The sequence below is a fragment of the Panicum virgatum genome, chromosome 9N (genome assembly GCF_016808335.1).
Source record: "Panicum virgatum strain AP13 chromosome 9N, P.virgatum_v5, whole genome shotgun sequence".
Classification (NCBI taxonomy): Eukaryota; Viridiplantae; Streptophyta; class Magnoliopsida; order Poales; family Poaceae; genus Panicum; species Panicum virgatum.
Genome location: NC_053153.1, coordinates 72771309 through 72794570, shown reverse-complemented (window position 1 = coordinate 72794570; position 23262 = coordinate 72771309). Strand labels below are relative to the sequence as shown.

At 46.4% G+C, this 23262-nt stretch overlaps 1 long non-coding RNA gene across 1 annotated transcript; it reads right to left on the bottom strand.

Annotated features, from left to right (window-relative positions):
• Positions 1 to 2151: 2151 nt before the first annotated feature.
• Positions 2152 to 14696, bottom strand: LOC120687814. The gene is made up of 2 exons (XR_005680838.1): positions 14451 to 14696; positions 2152 to 2520 (listed from the first exon to the last, which is right to left on the bottom strand). It is a non-coding gene; the product is annotated as an uncharacterized LOC120687814 (long non-coding RNA).
• Between the last annotated feature and the right edge of the window lie 8566 nt (positions 14697 to 23262).

Sequence of the window (23262 nt, the reverse complement as noted above, 5' to 3'; positions counted from 1 at the left end):
AATTTAGGAATATCAACTGTCGGTGTCCTGACCCGGCAATCCGGACCCAACCAGTGATGATGCTGCATATTCCTCGTCCCAGATGTTGATGCAAGAGGTAATACAGTAACGCACGGGTTTATCCTGGTTCCGGCCATGGGGCCGTACGTCCAGCAAAGGGGTGTGCGAGAGCATTGTACTATCTTGCACCGGGGGTGCTTGTAGTGGGGGGTACAAGCGAGGAGAGAGAGGGAGGGAAGCTCCCAAGTCTCTGCTAGAGGAGGAGTTGATTGAGGCGAGTGCCAATATCGGGGTTCAGAGGAGCGTGTGTGCTCTGCTAGTAGTGCGAAGAGTTGAGTCCTGCCGAATGGGCCGACCCCCCTAAAGGAACGCCCGCCTCCTCCTTTTATAAACACAAGGAGGGACGGTGTACATGCATAGGGGGTCATGAAAGTCGTCGTCTTTTCCCCGAATCGCGGGGGTGCAATGGTCGAGCAATGTGGGAAGTACATTGTGGGGTATGGCGCCGGGCGTGGCTGTCATCCTGGGCATCGTCCTTGGTCTTGCGGAGATCACGCCGGCGTCCTAGCGGCTCCAGCGGGCGGCGTGGCGGCGTTCCGAGGGTCCCGCAGGCCAGGGTCTTGTCCTGGTCAAGGCCGGAGTCGCTTCCGAGAGTCGTGCCCATGCCGTTCGGGGGTTCCGCGGAAGGGAAAGTACGAAGGAGGTACGGGGAGTTGGCAGCATAGTAGCTGGAGCAGTGCCAAGCACGTCTTGCACTGCGTCGCAGGTTCCCACAGTGCCGCCACAGCGCCGGGGAGCAGTGACCGGAGTTGGCGGACGGGACTCCGGTCACTACCACTGTGGGGAGTGGCGGCCTGACGTCGTCTGACCCGGGCGCTGTGGAGGAGTGGTTGTCATTTAATGCCTTCGTACGGCGGGCGGGTGAGCGGAAGGGCCGTTTGTCCTTTCTACCGAGGGGTGGCCTTGCCCAGCAGCAGAAGAGCACGCCTCAACCACTCGCACTTAATACGGGTGGGTGAGGGAGCTTCCAACGGAAGGCTTGTGCCCGTGCCTGTGTCTGCGTGACACGTGGCGGTTCCGGACCCCTTCCGAGCAGCTAGCTGAGCCGAGAGCTCACGGGGGTCCGGATGGCCACGTGGAGGTCCCGGACCCATCTGCGGGGGGTCCGGGTGTCAAGTGGAGGTCCCGGACCCATCTGCGGGGGCCCGGGTCCGTGGCCATAGGTGCTGAGCATTTCCACCTCTGGGACTCGTGGTGACACCGGACCCGTCCCAGAGCGGGAAGCGGGTCAGGGACCGTTGGTCCGGTGAGATGGAGTCGGACCCCAGGGGTCCTGCTGCTCAGCTCCTTAGGGCGTAGACGATCCGCTTTCTCGAGGGCAGGCTCGCTACCCTCGAGCGAGGCAGAGGCGCAGGGCGCGGTCGAGGGCTTCGACGGGGAGCCCTCGAGCGAGGCGGAGATCATCCTGCGGGGTTGAGGGGGTGCGGACGGGCCGCATTGAGTATGTGGGCCGCGTGTTGGGCTTCTTTGAGTCATTTTCTTTCTTCCAGCTTGGAGGGAAGCTGTAGGGCTTCGTGGGCCCGGTTGCCCAGCATGTGTTTGCGTTTTTAGGGTGATTTTAGTCCCCTAATTTGGGTGCCCCTAATCATGGTACCCGACATCAACCAACTTGAACAACAGGAGAACCGTAACATCATATTCGCATTTTGGCAAACATATGGCAGCAAAGCAAAGGGAATGTTGTAAAATTTCTACTTCCAAAGCGTTACAATTGTCCAAAAAACTTCAAAATAAGATAAAGTGCCATATCATTGTTTAGCTCTGAGGTCACTCCGCAACAAACCTAAACAAGTAGCAAACCAACCAGAATAGTCGACGATGCCTCCACAAAAAAAAGGCATAACATGAACCATGCTAAACTCCAACCCGGACAGTATCCGGTACCACATTGCACCAATAGTTCTACTACATAGAGAGATAAGCAATAAGACAAGATATCAGATCGCACCAAATTTGAGAACAGATTAAAAAAAAACAAACCACATTATCCTCTTAAAGCCGCAGGATACAGAAAGTCACTATCGAATGGTCCAAATTGCAGTTCTGGAACACTTAATTCAAGCAGGGTATGCAGAATAACCACTGCAGGAATTCACCAAGTTAACCATTTTCATTAATCAAGGTTTCCGTGCAAAGTGGGGATTACAAAATTGGTAAGAAACTTGGCAATCAACGAGGGCCTATCCTGAAACAAGGTTTATAATCTAACCACATTTGACCATACAAGAACTCACCAAATTAGCATCCAACCTCCCACCTTTCTCTCCCATCGTCAAATTACAATAGAACATAAAAAAAGCAAAAAGAAGAAGCTTACAAGAATCACCCAAAACACGGCGAGCGGGGCCGAGAACGGCCATAGATCCGTACAATACGCCTCCTCCTCCTCCTCGTCCGACCGTATGTATATCCCCTCCCCTCCTCTCGTCGTTAGTAGTAGAGAAGAATGCCTGGCTCCACCTTGTGTGCCGTTGGCGGTGGCGGTGGCGCCCTCCTGCGCCTTTCATTGGCCGGGACGCCCTTGGGAGCACGCAATAGGGAGGGCCTGGGCGGGACGCCCTTGTGAACATGGTGATAGGAGGGCGCGGGAGAGGGACTGTTCGGTCCCTCGAGGGGGCGGCCGCCATGGGAGGCGGCGAGGAGGGAAACAAGGTGGAGACGCGCTACTTTATGCGACGCGTCGAGAGTGAGTGGGTTCTGCGACGCAGATGAGGGCCCATTTGTTTCCGTTGCGCTAAAAAAAAAGAATATTGTGTGCATGAAATATTAAATGAAATTTATTTGTAAAATATTTTCACAGATAGGTATAACTTTGCTAAAAAAGAATATTATGTGCATGGAGTACTAAATGAAGTTTATTTGTAAAATCTTTTCACAGATGAGTGTAACTTTGCGCGACGAATCTAATGATGATAATTAATTGATGATTTGCTACAGTAATGCTACAGTAACCAACTTCTAATCATGTGGTCAAAGACCTCATTAGATTCGTCTCGCGAAGTAGCGTAGGAGTTGTGAAGTTAGTTTTGTAAACTGTTTTTATTTAGTACTCTAAATCATTAGTCAAAATTTGTACAACCTGTGCTACTGCCCAAACTAAATAGGGCCGAGGTTTATGCATCGCATTTGCGATAAAAATAATTGATTCATCCCCTGACTGCATTTTCTCAAGGGCCACGGAAGGTTAGCTGGCCCAATAATGCATGGTCCATCTGGGGACTTGCGAATCGTCAGCCCGGCCGAGCGGGCAACGACCTGAAAATTGAGTTACTTATTTGCCACGTCCGAGAAAACTCAAGGAGGCAACGACAACCTTTTTCAGTACAATCCACTTGCAACTTTTTTTGCATCCAATTAATACTCCCAGTAGTTTCTATACTTATCATGTCATATATATACTATTCATAAAACCTACATCTCAAATGGATAGTTTCTTCAAAATAAATTGCTATCCTATCATATCACTTCTCTCTTTTCTCCTTCCAATACTTCCTTCTTTTGTCTTCGTTTTCGCGTAGATATGGTTTCTAACATGAGTCATGGTTTCTTTATATTTTTCCTTATCTTCTCATTAATTCTCCTGCCAACTCAGCTTTTTGTTTACATAGCAATATATTTAATGCTATGAAAACCAGCTGACTTTGAGAATTGGAACTACCTAACACAGATTCGTAGTCATCAAGATTAATCCATTAATTGGCACATTCATGGTCAGCATTATGAGATCAACTCACGAACAAATGAGCTTTTCTTTGTTGAGAGAGGAGAGGGTATATTATATATCACTGAAGATAACAAAAATACATTTTGTTATCTAAACTCATCCCTATTGTGCCTATTTCAGTATGAGCTTATTCATTACACAGCCTGCTAGTTAGCATATTTCTAGCACAGCTTCTCTTGTGATTCAGATTTTTATCTTTCGCACTCATAACATGCTATTTAATTTTAGCAAATGCTTTCCCAGACGATTTCTCTTGTAATTCGATTTGTGTAGAACAATTTATAGGTTGGACCTATTCGCTTAGACTAGTCCACTAGTTAGCACAACTGATACATACTGGTACAGTAGGTTGTGTTCAATTGGTGAACAAAATGGTATTTAAAGTTAACAATTAAGTAAATACATTAATAAATTATTTTGCACAAGAAAAAATAAGTTCACATATATGTACAAAATAAACTACTATCCCAATTAAATAAATCAAATTATATAGACAAGTATTGATGAGTCCACATCATAGACAAATTATACTAACGCAAATAAATTGTTCTTATATCCAAACATTCTATATGTAGATAGCGAACAAATTATTCTACAATGAGAAACATCACCAACAGTTCACAATGCGAACAAATTAGTATAACAGGTAACAAAAATATTCTTCAATTTGAACAAATACTTTTCAATTTTTCATAAAGTGAACAAACCATCAGTCTACATCACGATCAAATTAGTCCATAGAGAAACAAATTATCCTATCAGATGCACATAATATGTCCACTTAGCGAGCAAGTTATTTTATTAGTTGAACAAATAAATTTACATAGCCAAGTAATCAGTCCACGATGCAACCAAATTACTATATACCAAGCAAATATTATTATTCAATCTGACAATATATTCCAAATGGCAACTTAATCATTGTACTGTAGAAAAATTGATGCATTTGTCGATGGAGCAAACAGATATACCATGGAAAATCTTATTTTTTAAATAAAATGTTAAAATATAATTAATTTTTACTATTGGAGATAATACAATATAAGTAGGAGCAATAAAATTTTTATTTTGAGAGTAATCTAAAAAATATTTGAAGACATAGGTATACATCGAACCAATCAATTATGAATACATAAACTATAAGAAATATACTCGTGCATTGCTATAGATAGTTCATCCTCTAGATAAGTCATGCATGTCTGCGTCCTTCTCCTTCTCCTATTGCTGAGCCTCAATATGGACCGCTTGCTATTTATAACATGAAGATAAGATGACCTCTATTTCGTCTCATAGGATATATATATACATATATATATACATATATATATATATACATATATATATATGCATATATATATATATACATATATATATATACACACACACACCAGCGCGAGCTCCATCCTCTTCCAATTCTGCACTCGGTGAGAGTTATAATGAAACAAAGTCAATGATGGATAACAGAAACGATTCTCTTAAGAAATAGGTAGATATCGTGAATTTATATGCATCCAATTATAAAAAAATAAATAGAACAACACAAATTATAGAATAGTAAAAACATCTGCATGAGAAGAAAAAAAAATAAATAAGAGAGAAGAGAAGGAAACAAGTAGGAAAGGAGATAACAAGATAGATTAGAAAAAGAAAAAGAAATAAAGTGATTGTATGTAGGAAAAAGATGGAAGAGGATGGAACAAGTAACGGAGGGGAGAAAAGGTATGAGAAACGGAAGAAAATGAAAGGGGGGAAACAGAAGCAGAAGAAAATCGGGCTCCGTCGTGACCGTATGTAGAAAATCTATAGGTGTTGGTGCGTGAGATAAAAATTGCACCAACAGGCCATGTTAAGTAGAAAACAAATCCGAAAACTTATATTGGGCTAAATTCTAAATAGCAACCCACGTAAGATTTCTTCAGATGATAAATGTGAATTTGTAGCCTGAGCGGCATACAATTTGCACTGTGACACTGTGCGTATGCCTAAGGTGTAGGTGAGGATAGATGAGGAAGCGTGAACCAAGACTTTAGACTTGGTCTATGGACTAAGACCAGCATTGATTGTTGTTGGTCCAATGAGATTTTGTAGAAAAAACAGCTTTTCTAAAGGAACTTCAATTCAAGTTTGAAGCATCGTATCACTACTAGAAAAGTGCCCATAGGCACCGGTTGGTGAAGGGCTAAGGTACCGGTTTTTGAACCGGTACCCGGAAACCGAGACCAATAGTCACGGTCATGAACACCGGGTAAAAGAACCGGTGCCTATGGCTAGTATTTTTTGGCAAAAGTGGTTGGGCAGGATTCGAACACAGAATCTCTTGTCTCGCGTGTATCTTTCTTACCATCTCGCCTACACATCACTTTTGATGAGGAGATAGATATTTTCCTTTTGAAGTAACTCATGGATGAGCCTTAGGTACCGGTTGGTGTTACCAACCGGTACCTAAGGCTCATCCATAGGCACCGGTTGGTGGTAAACCCGGTACTAATGTAAAAGTTACACCCGGTACCTATGGAGAGCCTTGGGTACCGATTGGTGTTACCAACCGGTACATAAGGCTCATCCATAGGTCCCATCCACCCCAAAAGTACCGGTACCAAGATGAACCGGTACCAATACTAGCATTGGTACCGGTTCATCTTCATTTTGGTACTTTTGGGGTGGATTTTTGGCGTGTTTTCTACTAGTGTATGGACCGGAGTTTAACTTCACAAAATCCCATCGTTCCCATACGTCTCTCACAAGCAAAGCTGGTAAGTGCTGGTAGCTCTCTCCTTTGTTGTTGACTGCTCTGATTGTATTAGCTTCTGTGCTAAAAGAAAGGATCCTGAATTCAAAAGAGGCTTTAAGCTCATACAATGAGCTTCTTAAACTTGCTCGAGTTTTCATTCAGGTTCCGTAATGCACATAATAATACTTAAATTTGTGCCACGATCTCATCCCGATCTTCAAACTTGTCTTGAGTTCTCATCCCAGTCCTCATACACTCAAAATGCATATAATTGTCTATAAATTTGTCTCACGCTCTTATCCCAGTCCTTAAACTTATCCCACTCTCATCCAGGTCCATACGCTTCTAAATGCATTATTTATTTAGAGAAAACTTTTGCGAATTGTTTAAAATTTGTTTGGATTTCAAATCAAGTTCAATTCCAACTCAAAGTGGGTCCAAAATTTATGGATAAATTATCATGAATTGAATGTGAACTATCAAAATCTTTAAATAACCTAGATTTGAATTATTTTTTTATGATTTTTCAAGATTTCTTATGGCAAATGACAAATGATTTTAATATTATTTTAATCTCTAATATAAATTAGCACTTGAACAAATATATTAAAATAAAAACTCTAGAAATCATCAAAATACTATATCCAAGATGATTGGCTCATGATTTGTTTTTATCAATTTTAAGTCAGATTAGATCTTGGTATGAAATTCTAGAAGTTTGAAATAATTTTTAAAAGACTTGTTCTAAATATTTTGGAAATATACTTGTTTGAGAGTGGGATAAGTTTACAGATCATTATGTGCATTGTGACTCTATGAGGATCGGGGTGAGAACTCGGGACAAGTTTGAGGAGTGGGATGAGAGCGTGGGCAAGTTTAAGGACCTTCGGTGAAATTTACTCTTAAATAATTTGACTTGGTTCTGTAATAACCGCAATATTTGATATGGTTCCTATCTGAAAATATTGAAAAACCATCCAATTTTACACCCTAAATTGATTCAATGACCATTTTATCCTACATGACACCACATTAGCCATAGACTGGTCAATACTCCAGGGATACATTATATGTATTAAATAATTTTTTAGGAATTGTTCAAACATTTTTAAAAAAATTACACCAAAATTTTTGAAAATAAATATACAATGTCCACGGGGTGGCATTTTTACACCTAAGTTTTTTGAAAAGAAATATACACATATTTATTTATTTTCTTTTTCTAAAAAGTAGTATGGAAAATTTTTGAATAACTTTGAAGTTTTTTCAAAAACCTCTTTCAATAACTTTTGTGGGAAAAATTATTTGCACAATTATTTCAAGATCAATCCAGTTGTCCCTCTTTAACTATCGTTGCAATCCGATTTACCACCCTGCAACTAAAGTGACGCCAAGTAGAATGGGTCTACATTGCGCCATGTCGACTGTCCAGGGTGAAAAAATAATGGTTTCAATAATTCAGGGGGACCAATGTCTAGTATTTTAGTTCAGAGGAGAAACCTTCAACTCCGATGATCGTAGAGAAAGGTGAAAGGGAACTTTTTTCCTTTAGCTTTAACATAACACATGGAATTCACAACGCGGGCAGGATTCTCTCTCATCATCCCTTTGACATCTCATTTTCTTTACAAAAAAAATGCTAGAAAAGACTTTTGCTAGGATTATCGGAACTCGAGTAAACATACATCTACTGCAACAACACTAACAACCCATGTCTCTCAAAGAAAAAGAAAAAGAAAAAACACATACACAATCAGTTCCCAGCTTGAGCTCACGCTCAAGCCAAGCTTGATTGGAGCTCGAGCCGAGCTCACACATTGAGCCTCGAAGTAATTTTTGGATCATGCCCCTTCCCTATTAAATGAATGTAAATTATGACTAGCAGAAACTTCTCGAGAGCATGTAGCAGTACACAAAAACTTTTCAAGAGAAGCCAATAACAACCGCTATAGTTTTCGAGCGTCGTTCACTAAAGTTTTCTATTTTCCCCTCACAAAGCGTAGACAAAAGATGGTGGAGAAAGATCATTGTGTTGCTTGCATAGGATGTACGGTTTGGTCACCTGGTAGAGGCCCCAGCTAAAGGCCAAGATTTGAGGCAGGCTAGATCACGCTACGCGCCGAGGAGGCAAGCCCGTATTTTGTCCGATTGCTCTGTGCTGTGGTCCTATCTCTACTCATGCATTTGCTGGGGTAGTTCCATTATTCCAAGATGTTGGATGCTTGTGCTAACGTGAGAGTTTTTTTTTTCCTCCCATTCTCAACCTTTTGCTCCCAGCACAACAATGTCTTGAAGTCCTTGTCTTTCGAAAAAAATGTCTTGAAGTCCTTATACGAGAGAACGGGCGTTGACAAGCAATGCAACATGCACAAGTTCCATTTTAAAGTCTACACGTACACGAATTACTTCCTACAGTGCACACAGTTAGTCGAGTTTGTTCCAGACTTCCAGCAGAGACAGCACGATTCGCCCGTTTCTGTCTGGTGGCCCCGGCTCTGGATGGAATCTTGTCCTGCCACTACACGTACGGGGCTACCTGCATTCTGCATGCCTTCAAGTTTATTTCTACCAACCCCTTGTTTAGGTCTCTTCAAAATTCCAGAACTTTATAAGAATTTCAATCACATTAAATCTTTGAACACATACAAAAGATATTAAATGTAGTTAAATAAAATAACTAATTACACAGTTTGTCTATAATTTTCAAGACGAATTTTTTAAATCTAGTTAACCCATAGTGGAACAATAATTACCAAATACAAACAAAAATACTACAATGCTTTACATCCAAAATTTTATGCATCTAAACAAGGGCCAAGGCTAGTAAAGAAAAAATATTACTACCATACTGCATCCTACAGGGCTTGTCCGGACCTTGTTCAGGACTTCAGGTACCCAACACACGGCATTAAAGTTTTTGAGGAGTATCTGACAGTAGCATTTTGTACAGATGTGCTGGAAATTTAAGGCCACGTACCATTGTTTACAAGCCATCATCTTTCCTACTACTCGATAGCTACGGTCCCTAATGGCCTTATGCAAATATTGCCGTTTTCCAAAATTTCAGATTCAACCATAGATTTTTAAAATTTTACATACGCAGTACTACCATTAAAAATTCTCTCATACCTCCTCTTTTCAAAAATATATGACATTACAGTTTTTTTACTTTGACCAGGTCAATAGAAAAGATACTACTAATGCCTATAGAAGTAAATAATGCACAATCAAGATATATCCATGTTGGATTAATGAAACTAATTGAGTGTTGTGCATGTAGGTGTATTTTAATTTTCTATACACTTAGTCAAACTAGATACATGTTACAATCGGTCTACTTAAAATTATATGTTTTCCAGATAAATTAAAGAGTATCATAGTGTTATGTAGGTCATCGTATGGTGTCTTAGTAAATTCATATTTACACGAAATATGTATGGCGTGTAGTGTAGGAGTAAACAGTTGCACCAGGCCATCCACCATCATGCAATTTTTTTTTTGGGTAAGGTAACCTGCATCAGGCATTCAGGCATCGTGTTGGCAGATATTGAATGAACTGATTGCATGTTAGCCCGGCCGGGAGGCGGGCGGGACGAGCGGGACCAGACTCGATTCATGGCTCGCCCGACCCAACTCAAAACTCATCACTTCGCTTCGTCGCTGATGCCGATCCCCCGATGACATGAGAGTACGTCACGTACTCTCTGCCATCGGCGGTCAGCTCCCAGCTCGCCCCCCCACCCATGGCGCGACAGCACGTACTCCGCCGCCCCCTGCCGCGGCTTGATGGCCAATTTAATGGACAGAGGGCCGGCGAGCCAACCGGTGGTTACCCGGACTCCGAAAACTCAGGCCGGCCTTAATCGTCGCTGCTGTCACCGCGCCCCCGGCCGGCGGCCTGACCCGAGCTCAGGCGCCCGACGAGGCGACGACGCGACGGAGAGCATTGAAGCGGTCCCGCCGCCGCGCGCGCGCAGTGGTCACCCCCGCTCACCCGGCCGGCGACGGCGAGCGAGCGAGCCGGCCGGCACCACCAGACGCGGCGCCGCGGCGGTACCCCGTACCCGCGCCCCGTCCGCGCCATACAGGCCCAGGCGTCGCCGGCGGGCACGTACGGCGCGCGACCCCGAGCCGATTGAATTCGCGGCAGAGGGAGGGGGCAGGGCTTGGAGAAACGTGCGAGCGTGCATGCATGCACGCGCTCTCGCGTCGTCTCGCCGTCAGCTGCATTGGGCCCGGCAGGGGAGCAGCAGAGCAGGCGACAGGCAGCCGGCCGGCCTCGGGCAGAGCAGCGCGGCCTCGATGGACGGACGCCGCAACAGGCCAGGACAGCCGTGGCCAGACCGCCGGACGACGAGGCCGGCCCGCGGCGCGCCCTACCCACCCACCCCACGGCGGCTGTAGCGGCAGTAAAAAGGGCGCGGTGTACGGGAGGGGCAGGCACCGGCTGCCGGGCTGTCGACCGCAGGCGGCGATGTGACCGGTCGATGCCATGATTACGCACGTAGCGCCTAGAGTTTTGTCCCGTGCGCGCACCGGCGCGGCCCGCGGCTGGGCCTTCACGTACTACAGGCGACGCGCCCGCGGTGGCGCTGGGCCACGCTGGCTCGGCCTGGATTCATGAGGGCATGTACAACGATCGTCGGTTTGCCGTTTGCCGTCTGCGTGCTGTACATTTTATAAAAAAACACCCCAGTGCAGTGAGGCGACGACGCCTTCGTCGCCTCGCGAGACGACGATGCGGGCTCGTTGCCCAACGCGAGGAGACGACGGCGCTGCCCCGTTGTGCGCCGCATTGCGGCTCATCGACGGCAGCCACGGATCGAGTGCGGGTTACCACAGTTTTGGCGCGAGTGGAGGCCGTTGCCGCAACCCCGTGCTTGGCCATCGCATCGCCAGCCGAGCTCGTCGCCTGCCTCGCTTCGCCGGCCGCGGCGCCGCCCGCGCTCCCTAGCTGCCGCGCCGCCGCGCCTTGCCCTCCGCCTCGCCGAGCCAATGGTGGTTCTATTGGCCGGGATCTTCAATCCCTAGCCATGGAGGACGCAACTCAGGGGGAAGGTGGTGGAGAAGGGAGGTGGGAAGGTGATGGAGGTATGGATGGAGGTGATTTGGTTTTGGTGGAGGTTTCGGGCGCGGATTTGGCCGACAGTGGTGGGAAGGTCGACTGGTCAATCACTTGTATCAGGAAGAAGAAAGAATGATTGAGAGAGAGAGAGAGAGAGAGAGAGAGAGCGCTGGCCGATTTGGGATTTGGTTCGATGGGGAACGAAGGAGCGTTTGGCTGCATTGGACTTCATGGTGCGGTGGAGGAGAGCTGCGGCAGAACGGCGTCACGGGCACCGATCACCAGAATGACGGAGAAGAAGAGATAAGGAGCAATTTGATATTTTGCTATTTCTGTTCTTCCCTATTTTTATTTGTTCTTATTATTTTTCATTTTTTTACGTTTAATATACTTGCATATGCTAATTCTAGCTGATACTTCACCTGGCATGATTCATTTTCTATCAAATAGCAATAAAATAGTATACAAAATGGTATTCATTATTGATCTTGGCAAATAGCATATAAATATATTATCCATGTAATTTATTTCTCTTCACAAATTATTGTTTCATGTATGCCACACAGACAGACCATTGTACAAATTGTCTGATTTGTCGTCTGTGTGTAGTACTCTAGACATACATAGACGGCAGTCGTCTAACCATTGTACATGCCCTCAGTGGTGGCTCTGCCTAGGAATGTGCTCGGGCAGTGGCGCGGCATCTGACAAGGCGCGCGTCAAAACATGCTTAGCATAGCACCTCATGTGCAGTGCAACCGTGGACCCAAGACGGATTCGTCTGTCAACAGTGTCTACCGCCGCATCAAAACGCTGGCGATGCATGCTTACCCTTTTGCTTCAAGGAGCATGCGCAAGCAGTGCGGGTCGGCTAACTGACATGCCATCACCTAGCAGTCATAGTAAAGAGATGTCATGGTCGGCATCACGAAAAATGACACCCTAGGAAGCTGACATGTCATCACATATTCAGAAACGATCTAGAGGTACACTTCAATCATGTTTGTTCTTCGTGCCATAGGCATCAGAGTTCAGACCGAAGAGAACCAGTTGTTAAGCATGGATGCTACCATATGTAAACAGGGCACTGTTTTTACAAATCTTAATTATGAAAGGACAATAATAAGTTAATATGGAAAAACATTTTGCCACACGTGCAGCTATCAAATAAAGAGACAGAGGATCAAGAGCCTGGAGAAAAATTCAGAGCGCACAATCATGTTTTTTTACACGAAAGAGCGCACAATCATAGCAAGTAAGCATTTTCACCTCTCTCAATACGTAAAGTACACATTCAGAAATATTTGAAACAAAATGTAAATATGACATCAGAGATATTCAGAAGGTACGTATGCTTCTTGGAAAAAACGTGGAGGCAGGAACCCTGCAGACAGCACGCCCCTGCAGCAGGATCCTACCCCAGCCATTGCTCCTTCTCGAGCATTGTCTCCAAATCGGACAGCTGCGCACAATAACATTCACGACATCCAAATCGCACCAAGAATTGGATAGAACTTTTTATAAGAAACATTTAGGGCACTGTTTAGTTGCCTTCAAAATTCTAAACCTTTACAAGATTCTCCATCACATGAAATGTTTCAACACATGTATGAAGTATTAAATGCAGCTAAACAAAATAACTAATTACACAATTTGTCTATAATTTGCGAGACAAATCTTTTGAGCCTAATTAACCAATAACGGGATAATAATTACCAAATACAAACGAAAGTGCTACAATACTTTACACCCAAAAGTTTACGCATCTAAATAGAGCCTAGGTCTTGTTTAGTTGCGTAAACTTTAGGGTGTAAAGTAATGTAACACTTTCGTTTGTATTTGGTAATTATTATCCGATCATGAGTTAAATAGGCTCAAAAGATTCGTCTCGCAAATTACAGACAAACTATATAATTAGTTATTTTGTTTAGCTACATTTAATACTTCATGCATGCGTCCAAAGATTTGATATGATGGGAAATCTTGTAAAATTTTGGTCGTGTTTGGTTAGGGGTGCAAAAGTTTTCATAAAAAATTTTCGCCTCTTTGACCACTAATTAGAGGTATTAGATGAAGTCTAATTATAAAATAATCTCCACTACTGTAGCATCACTGTAGCCAATCACGGTGAAACTTGGCTCATTAGATTCGTCTCGAAAAGTTACACTCATCCATGAAAAGGTTTCGCAAATAAACTTCATTTATTACTTCATGCGTGCATTGTTTTTTTGTGTAAAATTTTACCAAACACGTTCAAACCTAGGATTCAGCGGCCACACGAGGAGAGGGGGCGGTGCGCCGACGGCAGTCAGGGAAGACAAGCACGCCGGCGACCGGCCAAGGCCGGGCAAGGACGACGGCGGGCGAAGGCCTGCGCAGCTCGGGTAAGGAAGAGGAGCAATAGATATTCTGTGAGAGGAAACGGGAGAGAACTGGTGTGGATTTTCAACAAGTTCGCTCGTGTTTGGGGTTTTGAATCGTGGATTCGCGGACCCGTAACACAGCGTGCTAGCACCTAGCAGGGAGAGAAAAATGGCATATTGACAGCACAAATCTCGAAGCACGATCTCGCGGACCAAAATTCGACAGATCGTTTCAGAAAAAATCTGATGACAGATAATTAGCATAACTCAAAAGGAAACTGCAAGAAAATGCCATACCCTCCCATCATCAAATTAGTACAACAGAACATAAAAACCGAAAAGAAGCAGCTTACACAGATCACCCAAAACACGGCGAGCTGCGCCGAGAACGGCCGTAGATCCGTACAATACGCCGCCACCTCCTCCTCTTCCTCCGACCGTATGTAGTAGAGAAGAATGCCTGGCTCCACCCTGTCATTAGTAGTAGAGAAGAATGCCTGGCTCCACCCTGTCTGCCGTTGGCGCCCTCCAGCACCTTACATTGGCCGGGACGCCCTCGGGGAGCGCGTGATAGGTGGGCGCCGGCGGGACGCCCTTGCGAAGATGGAGATATGAGGGCGCGGGGGCGGGTCCCTCGAGCTCGAGGGGGCGGCCGCCATGGGAGCGGCGAGGAGAGAAGCGGGGAGGAGAGGACTGACGAGCTGCTTTATGCGAGCGAGGCGCTGAGAGCGTTGCCGCGCCCGGCCTGTGTCCGATTCGCCAGGAGCAGAGGGAGAGGGACCATCCATCGGATTGATGAGTCATGAGTGCTGCCTGCCTGCCTGGGAATGTGTTCGGGCAGTGGCGCAGGCCGTGCAGAGCCCCGGCGTGCCAGTAGCGCGGCATCTCTTCTGTTGACTCGGAGACGTGGCGCGCGTCAAAAAAAACATGCTTTTGCATAGCACCTCATCTGCAACCTTGGACCCAAACAGATTTGTCTGCAAACAGTGTCTAGCGCATGGCGATGTGCCGATGTATGCTTATTACCCTTTGCTTGAGGGAGCATGCACAAGCAGTGCGCGCGGGTTGCTGCATTGGCGGCTAACTGGATGAATTGGAGGTCGTCCCTAGCTTCATGTCCACATTGATGAATAAGAGGCATGTCTGTGTTTAAGTTTGCAGGGAACAAGTCATTGCTTAGAGTATAATGTGATTTTCCCCCTTTTAGGATTTAGTATTGATGATGGACTTCATAACGATACACTAGTGGAGATGTACGTACCATAAGCACGTATTTAATTTTTCTTCCATCAAGAAACTATGTCATTTATTTTTCTTCAAAAAAATAATACACATCTTTCTTTTTTCTATAAATAATGTCAATTATTATCCTTCCAAAACAAATAATGACGTTAATTATGTGTGAATGCATGATGTCATTTATTTTTCTTCCAAAAATAATATCTTTCTTTTCCTTTCATAAAACAATGATGTCAATTATTATCCTTCCAATTAAAATACTGACGCGAATTGTGGGTCATTCCATAAAATAATGATGTCAATTATTATTCTTCCAGAATAAATAATGATGCAAATTATGGGTGAATGCATGTGGAAAGAAAAGTAATATGTGTGCCAAAGAAAAGTAATATGCGGATACAAGAGATGGGTAGATGAATGCTTGGTGTAAAAAGAATTAGGATTTTGATGGAAATATTTTCCTTCTATCAATTTCATGTGTCTACACCCACTTTTGTCAAACCTTTGACCTGACAATTGGGACCTACGTAAGGGGTACGATAGGTCTAATCTTGATGAGAAATGGTTTCAATTATTTCAACTTTTATTGTATAGATTAGTCACAGTTTGATCACCAGACACTACTTGTTGCTGCGGGAAATGGGTGACTACAAAACTACTCGATTGCTTGATTGTTGTGTGCTTGATCGGATATGGTCTAGCACGCAAAGACTCGAGGATTTAGACTGGTTCGGGCCTGAAATGTCCTACGTCCAGTATGGGGGTGGTGTTCTTGCTCTATTGCTCTCGAGCCCGGGTGCTCAAAGTTCAGAGGAGAGCTTACAAGCTGGTCTAGTAGTGTCGAACCCGTGCAAGTCCAACCCTTTCCTACGGGGGGGGGGGGGGGGGGGGCTTCCCTTTTATAGTCCAAGGTGGGACTGAAGTGTCCCCTCATAAGAGAGAACCTAAATGTGATACAAACATCAGTCCCTGGAGGCTGATGTCACATTTATTACATCAAATGGTTCATTACCGTACAAACCTCCGAGGAGGACACTCGATACAGATGATAATAATAAGTAATCAAGCTACGACATAACACCAGAGCGCGACCCACATGGGATCTAGCTCGGGTTTAGAGCGCGACCCACATGGGATCACCCTGCAGCGGAGAGTGCCATGATGCTCGTACTCTCTGCTGTAGTACCTTGGGTGTTCTGTGACGCCAAGGCTTTCCAGGGCGTTGATCAAGAGGCTGCGGAAGCCAGGTGCAGCTTGGCAATTGCCCTGGGTCCATCCTTCCTCAGCCATCTGAAAACAAGGATAGGGTGAATAAACTTGCACAATTATTTGGGGTACACAAGGAAGTAGATGATATTTATTTTTGCAACATGGTGGGATACAGACTTCATGGATACACAATTATTAGGGCAAAGGTTCTAGCTTGGGGTACTACTCCTATCATGGGGATTCTTCCTCGATCCTAAGGGGGCGCTTCTTCAGTGGGAGATACTGATCCATCATGTCATCTTCGGTCTGAGTACCTTTATCCCAGTGGGTTTCTTCGGGTTCTTCCTCCTCAGTCTGAGTGCCTATGTCCCAATGGGTTTCTTCGGGTTCTTCTTCTTCTTCCTCTATCCACCCACCTATTCCTCTGCGAGCCTCGTATTCTTGCATTCGAGCTTGGAGAGCGGCTAGGGAATTCTCGGCACGTGTGGTCCTTGTCCGTTGTTCTTCCAGTTTTGCTTCACATTCTTGCATTTGGACCTGAAGCGTCCCCTCATAAGAGAGAACCTAAATGCGATACAAACATCAGTCCCAGGAGGCTGATGCCACATTTATTACATCAGATGGTTCATTACCGTACAAACCTCCGAGGAGTACACTCGATACAGATGATAATAATAAGTAATCAAGCTACGACATAACACCAGAGCACGACCCACACGGGATCTAGCTCGGGTTTAGAGTACTGCGCCAGTGAAAACATCTCGAACAGGGCCGGTTCCACAGGCAAGGTTGGGTGTAGAACGATAACCCTACTCGGCGTCGTCTGGTACGAAGTCTAGGTCTTCTTCTGTAAAAAGTAAGAATGGGGTGAGTACAAACGTACTCAGCAAGTCCAACCACTCCCACGGAGGGGGTTATATCAGAATAACATGCTCAGGTAAAACAAGGATAAGGTTACGGTTTAATTTGCGGAAAGCTAAATTTTATGCAGGGGTTCGTTTAGCCGAAAACATTTCAGAAACCAGTTTTTTGTATTGAGTAACACGGAGTTCAAGTTTTAAACTGCTACCGGACTCCCCGTCCGTCGTAGCACACGGCACAACTGCCGGACACAATTTCAAAACAACTCACGCTAGCCCAACCCAAGGTAAACACTAGTTGTGAGACCACACCGTAACTCGCCCAGTACCGTGGGCATAGCTATTCGAATAGATTCTTAACTCTGCAGAGGTGTGCAACTTTACCCACAAGTGGGGTACCACAACACGATCACCTTAGTGTTGGTGCAGATCCCAACAAAGCCATTACCCACCTTAGCTAGATCTGACTAGCCATCACGGGATGCACCAAGGGGTCATCGACCTTTCACCTAGGTTTAACCAGGGCATAAGTCACTCGGGGCTTATCCCTTCTCCTTAGTCACCCATTGCTCTCAGCTCTCCTGATGGCTATCAGACTAACTAGTGGGATTTATGCTAAGTCGTTGCCCATACAACGGTCGAGTGGTTTGCACGAAAGTGGAGTTAGGTGAGATGTAACACCAACTCGGTCCTTAGTTGTGACAAGATGGATATCTCCCTTCCTTGCCCTGCCACACCGGCACGAGCACACCAAACGGCAAATCACACTGAAATGCCATCCATCCCGTCTAGACTCATCTTTTGAAAAATCCACTTTTATCCCTTCCCACATACGCACACATTTTCTTTATAAAACAAGTTGTATTGTGTAAAAGATCCTAAGCGTTCTAGCAGCGATTAACGTCCAAACAAACTCAGACATTAGTCTAGGTGGTCAAGGAATAATTATAACAAATCAAGGGGTGGCTATCCAACCATGTTTTCAGCAGGCAAAACATATGCAATTTTGTAAAATAGGCTAATAGGTTGTGTTTATAAAAACTAGGACAAAACATGCATCAAAGGGGCGGGATTGAACTTGCCGTCTTCGTAGCCTTCGGGGAGGTCTTGTCCTTCGGGTTCGGGGTCACAGAACTGCTCCTCGTTTGCTTGCTCACAGTACTGCTCGTCAACGGGCTCTCCTTCGTTCACACCGTTGTCTACGACGCACACAAACAAACACTCAATCAAGACAAAGAAACAAAAGCTTTATCGCTGAGCTCATAATTAAGATATGGAGTTTGGAGTAATATTGCTAGATGATTTCCTAATGGCTTGGCCAAAACTACATTATGAGAGGCATGGTAAAGTTTTGGGTCGATCAGAGATGTTTTGGCGCATGAAATAATAGGTCAGAGGGTTAAATAAGGGTCTAGGGACCTAATTGAAATTAATCTTGAGAAGGCAGGGGCCTGTTTGTAATTTTTGGAAACATCTGGGTTATTCAGGGAGGGTCAGGGGTCTTTTTGGGATTAAGTTTTTACTAGAGAGGGGTTTATTTCCGAACGTATTAAAGGGTAGGGGTGTTTCTGTAAAAAGGCCATAAGAGTGGAGGGTTTCCTTAACAAATAAAGGGGAGGCTAGGGGGTTTTGGGCAAAAAGCCCTCTCTTCTTCCTCCCCCTCGTGCTGGGAAACAGGGGAGGCGTAGGGGGGTGCCGGCGGCTCTGGGATCCGACGTCCCAGGTCACGGCGGCAGCCGGAGAGGAGGGGGAAAGGGGCAGCGGGATGCAGGGGTTCGATTCCCCCTCTCACCTTGGCCTGAGGCGCGACGAGGAGGTGGGGCAGCGGGAGCAGACGGCGGCGGCGCTAGGCGGTTCCGGTGGCGGCGCTAGGGAGCTCGGAGAGAAGAGGCACAGGGTTGTGTAGCTCGGAGTGCGGGTCGTGGAGCTCGGGGGTGCCCCTCGGCCCCTTTTTATAGGCGGTCAAGGCGGTGGAGGTGGGAGCAGGGTGGTGGGGGTGGCCGGCGGGCACCGCGGGGCGCCTTAATGGTGTCCGGCATCGCGACGCGACGGCGCGGGCGGCGAGGCTCGCACAGGTGATGCGACTCCTCGGGCAGGCGGGCCTGGGGTAGGCGGCGCTGTGCCAAGGTCGCCGGTGTTGTGCGTGCACAGAGCGACGGCACATGCGGCGAGACGGGATAGGATGCGTCGGGCAGGCGGTGCTGTGCGGGTGTCAACGGCGGGCGGTGTGTGTGCGTGCAGGCGGGCTGGTGCCGTGGCTCGGTGCGCCGCGGCGCGACAAGCGCGTGCACGCGAACGCGTGCACACGGCCGGCCCGGGCGCGAGGTCGGGGAGCAGGGCCGGTCGGCGTTCGCGTGGGTGGTGCGCGTGAGGAGCGGCGTCGTGGTGTGCGCGGCGAGCGCGTGCGCGGGGTCGAGAGCGTGGGCGAGTGGGCGGCCGGTGCGCGAGCTGAGCAAGGGCAGGGCGCGGCCATGCGGGCAGGGAGCGGCTCGGGTGCAGCGGGGGCGCGGGCCAGAGGGAGGGGAGGCGCGCGTGGGAGGGGGCAGGCCGGGAGCGGGGAGCGGCTCGGGCGGAGCGCGCGGAGGCGAGCTGCACGGCAATGTGTGCGGGGAGGAGAGAGGAAGGAGGGAAGGGGAGGGAAAGAAAAATAAAAAGAGAAATGGAAAAAGAAAAAAATAGGAAAAGGGAAACAGGAAAAGAAACAAGCGCGCGCCAGCGGGATTCGCGGCGGCCGTTGTGACAATGTCGCGTGCGCGTGCGGACGAGGCTACAGGAAAAAGGTCGGGGTCGGGAATCGGACATTAGGAACGGAGAGAGGGATTTCAGGAAAGGGCTCGGGTTTTAAGAGTATTTTGACCTCAACGATAAGAAGTTTTGCAAATAATTATTTTAGTGTGTGATTTGTTTTTGATGGATTTTCGGGATGTCACAAAACCTACCCCCCTTAAAATGAATCTCGTCCTCGAGATTCGGCTGGTTCCTAAAGAGATGAGGAAATTCCTTCTTCAGAGCGTCTTCGCGTTCCCACGTAGCTTCTTCCACTCTGTGTCTGCTCCACTGAACTCTGCAGATCCGTACTTCGGAGTTTCTGGTCCTCCTGGTGACAGTGTCTAGAATCTTGACCGGTATTTCCTAGTACCGCAGGTCTGGCTGTAGATCTATTGTTTCCACTGGCACGTGTTCTGCCTCGGGTACCCTCAAACACCTTCTTAATTGCGACACGTGGAACACTGGGTGTATATCCGACATTTCTTCTGGTAGCTCTAGGCGGTATGCTACTGCTCCAACTTTCTTCAGAACTCGGTATGGTCCAATGTACTGGGGGCCCAATTTCCCTTGTACCTGGAATCTTCGGGTTCCTCGAATGGGTGACACCTTGAGATACACGAAATCTCCTGGGTTGAAACTTATTTCCCGTCTTTTCTTGTCGGCGTAGCTCTTCTGTCGGGACTGGGCTGCTTTTAGCTTTTCTCTAATCTCAGCAACTCTTTCTTCTGCTTCTTTTATGAGTGCGGGCCCGACTAGGGCACGTTCTCCAACTTCTGACCACATCAGCGGTGTTCTGCACTTCCTTCCATAGAGGGCTTCGAACGGTGACATGCCTAAACTTGCTTGGTACCCGTTGTTGTATGAGAACTCGGCATAGGGTAAACTCTGCTCCCAATCTTTGCTATAAGTGAGGACACACGCTCTCAGCATGTCTTCCATAATCTGGTTTACCCTTTCTGTCTGGCCATCTGTCTGCGGGTGATAAGCGGAGCTAAAATCTAACTTGGTGCCCATGGCTTTATGCAAACTTCTCCAAAATCTAGAGGAGAACTGGGTCCCTCTATCTGAAACAATTCGGCTGGGCACACCATGCAACTTCACTATGTTTTCCACATAGAGCTTGGCTAGCTTCTCTCCGCCGTAATTGGTTCGTACGGGTATGAAATGAGCTGATTTAGTAAGTCGATCCACTATTACCCATATGGAGTCATGTCCTTTCTGGGTTCTGGGCAAACCTACTACAAAGTCCATCCCTATTTAATCCCATTTCCAGACTGAGATAGGTAGGGGTTGCAACAGTCCTGCCGGCTTCTGGTGTTCAGCTTTGACCCTTTGGCAAGTATCACAGCGGGTGACAAATCATGCAATATCCGCCTTCATTCCGTCCCACCAATATTTTTGTCTTAGGTCCATATACATTTTGGTGGATCCTGGGTGGATGGAGTAGGCCGAGTTATGGGCTTCGTCCATGATTATCTGCCTGAAGTCTCCCTTCTGGGGCACACAAATCCTATCTTTATACCACAACGTCCCCTTATTATCCACTCTAAAGTCCGGTGCCTTGTTTTCTCCGGTCTGCCTCTGTATCTCCATCAGCCTCTTGTCCGATCTTTGTGCCTTTCTGATTCTGTCCTCTAGTGTGGATTGGACATTCAGCACTTTGCTGGAGCCTCGAGGAACAATGTGCACATTTAATCGAGCCATCTCCTTGCGCAGATGGTCATCCTTGGGTTCATAGGATTTCCGGCTTAGGGTATCGGCTACTACGTTTGCTTTTCCGGGGTGGTAATGGATTTCCAAATTATAGTCCTTAACCAACTCCAACCATCTTCTTTGCCTTAAATTCAAATCTGGCTGGGTGAAGATGTACTTCAGGCTCTTATGGTCGCTATAGATTTCGCACTTATTTCCAATCAGATAATGCCTCCAAATTTTAAGGGCATGCACTACGGCTGCAAGTTCCAGATCATGGGTTGGATAGTTCTGCTCATGAGACCTGAGCTGGCGGGAAGCATATGCAACAACTTTCCCATCTTGCATCAGTACACAACCCAATCCTTGTCGGGATGCATCACAATAGATGACAAAATCCCGATGAATATCTGGTAGGGTCAGTATTGGAGCGGTCGTCAATCTTCGCTTCAGTTCTTGGAAACTCCTTTCACATGACTCTGTCCAGGTGAATTTCTTCTCCTTCTTGAGTAGCTCTGTCATGGGTCGGGCTATCTTGGAAAATCCTTCAATGAATCTCCGATAATACCCAGCTAATCCAAGAAAACTTATGATCTCACTGACGTTGGTCGGTTGCTACCAGTTGGACACTTCTTCGTCCTTCTCGGGGTCCACTGCTACTCCTTCCGCGGTCAGAATATGACCAAGGAAGGCTACTTTCTCCAGCCAGAACTCACACTTGCTGAATTTGGCGTATAGCCTATGCATTCTCAGCTTCTCCAAAACTACCCTGAGGTGCTGCTCGTGCACTTGAATACTCTTCGAGTAAATAAGTATGTCATCAATGAAGACTACAACAAACTTATCTAACTCGTCCATAAACACCTTGTTCATGAGGTTCATGAAATAAGCAAGTGCATTTGTCAGTCCAAAAGACATTACTGTGAACTCAAACTGCCCGTATCGGGTGACAAAGGCTGTCTTCGGGATATCGCTCTCCCTAATCTTGAGCTGAAAATATCCGGACCTCAGATCGATCTTGGAGAAGTACTTGGCCCCTTTTAACTGGTCAAAAAGGTCATCGATCCTGGGAAGGGGGTACTTGTTCTTGATAGTGACTTCGTTTAGTGCCCGGTAATCTACACACAACCTCATACTTCCATCCTTCTTCTTGACAAATAGAACCGGGGCTCCCCAAGGAGATGAACTTGGCCTGATGAAGCCAATTCGTTGTAGTTCTTCCAGCTGTTTCTTTTATTCTGCTAACTCCGAGGCTGCCATCCTATAGGGTCTCTTGGCTATAGGGGCGGTTCCAGGAACAAGGTCAATAACAAACTCTACATCCCTATCCGGTGGCATACCGGGAAGTTCTTCAGGGAAGACATCTGGGTATTCATTCACTACTGGGACTTTATCCAAGGACTTGGCTTCCATGCTAAACACCATCGGGTTCGATCCACTCTCCCGGGTATGACAGGTCACTCGGACTCCTTCCGGGTTCGTGAGGTGTACCACCTTGTCAGTACATCCTATGAGGCCATTGTGTCGACTTTACCAGTCCATTCCGAGGA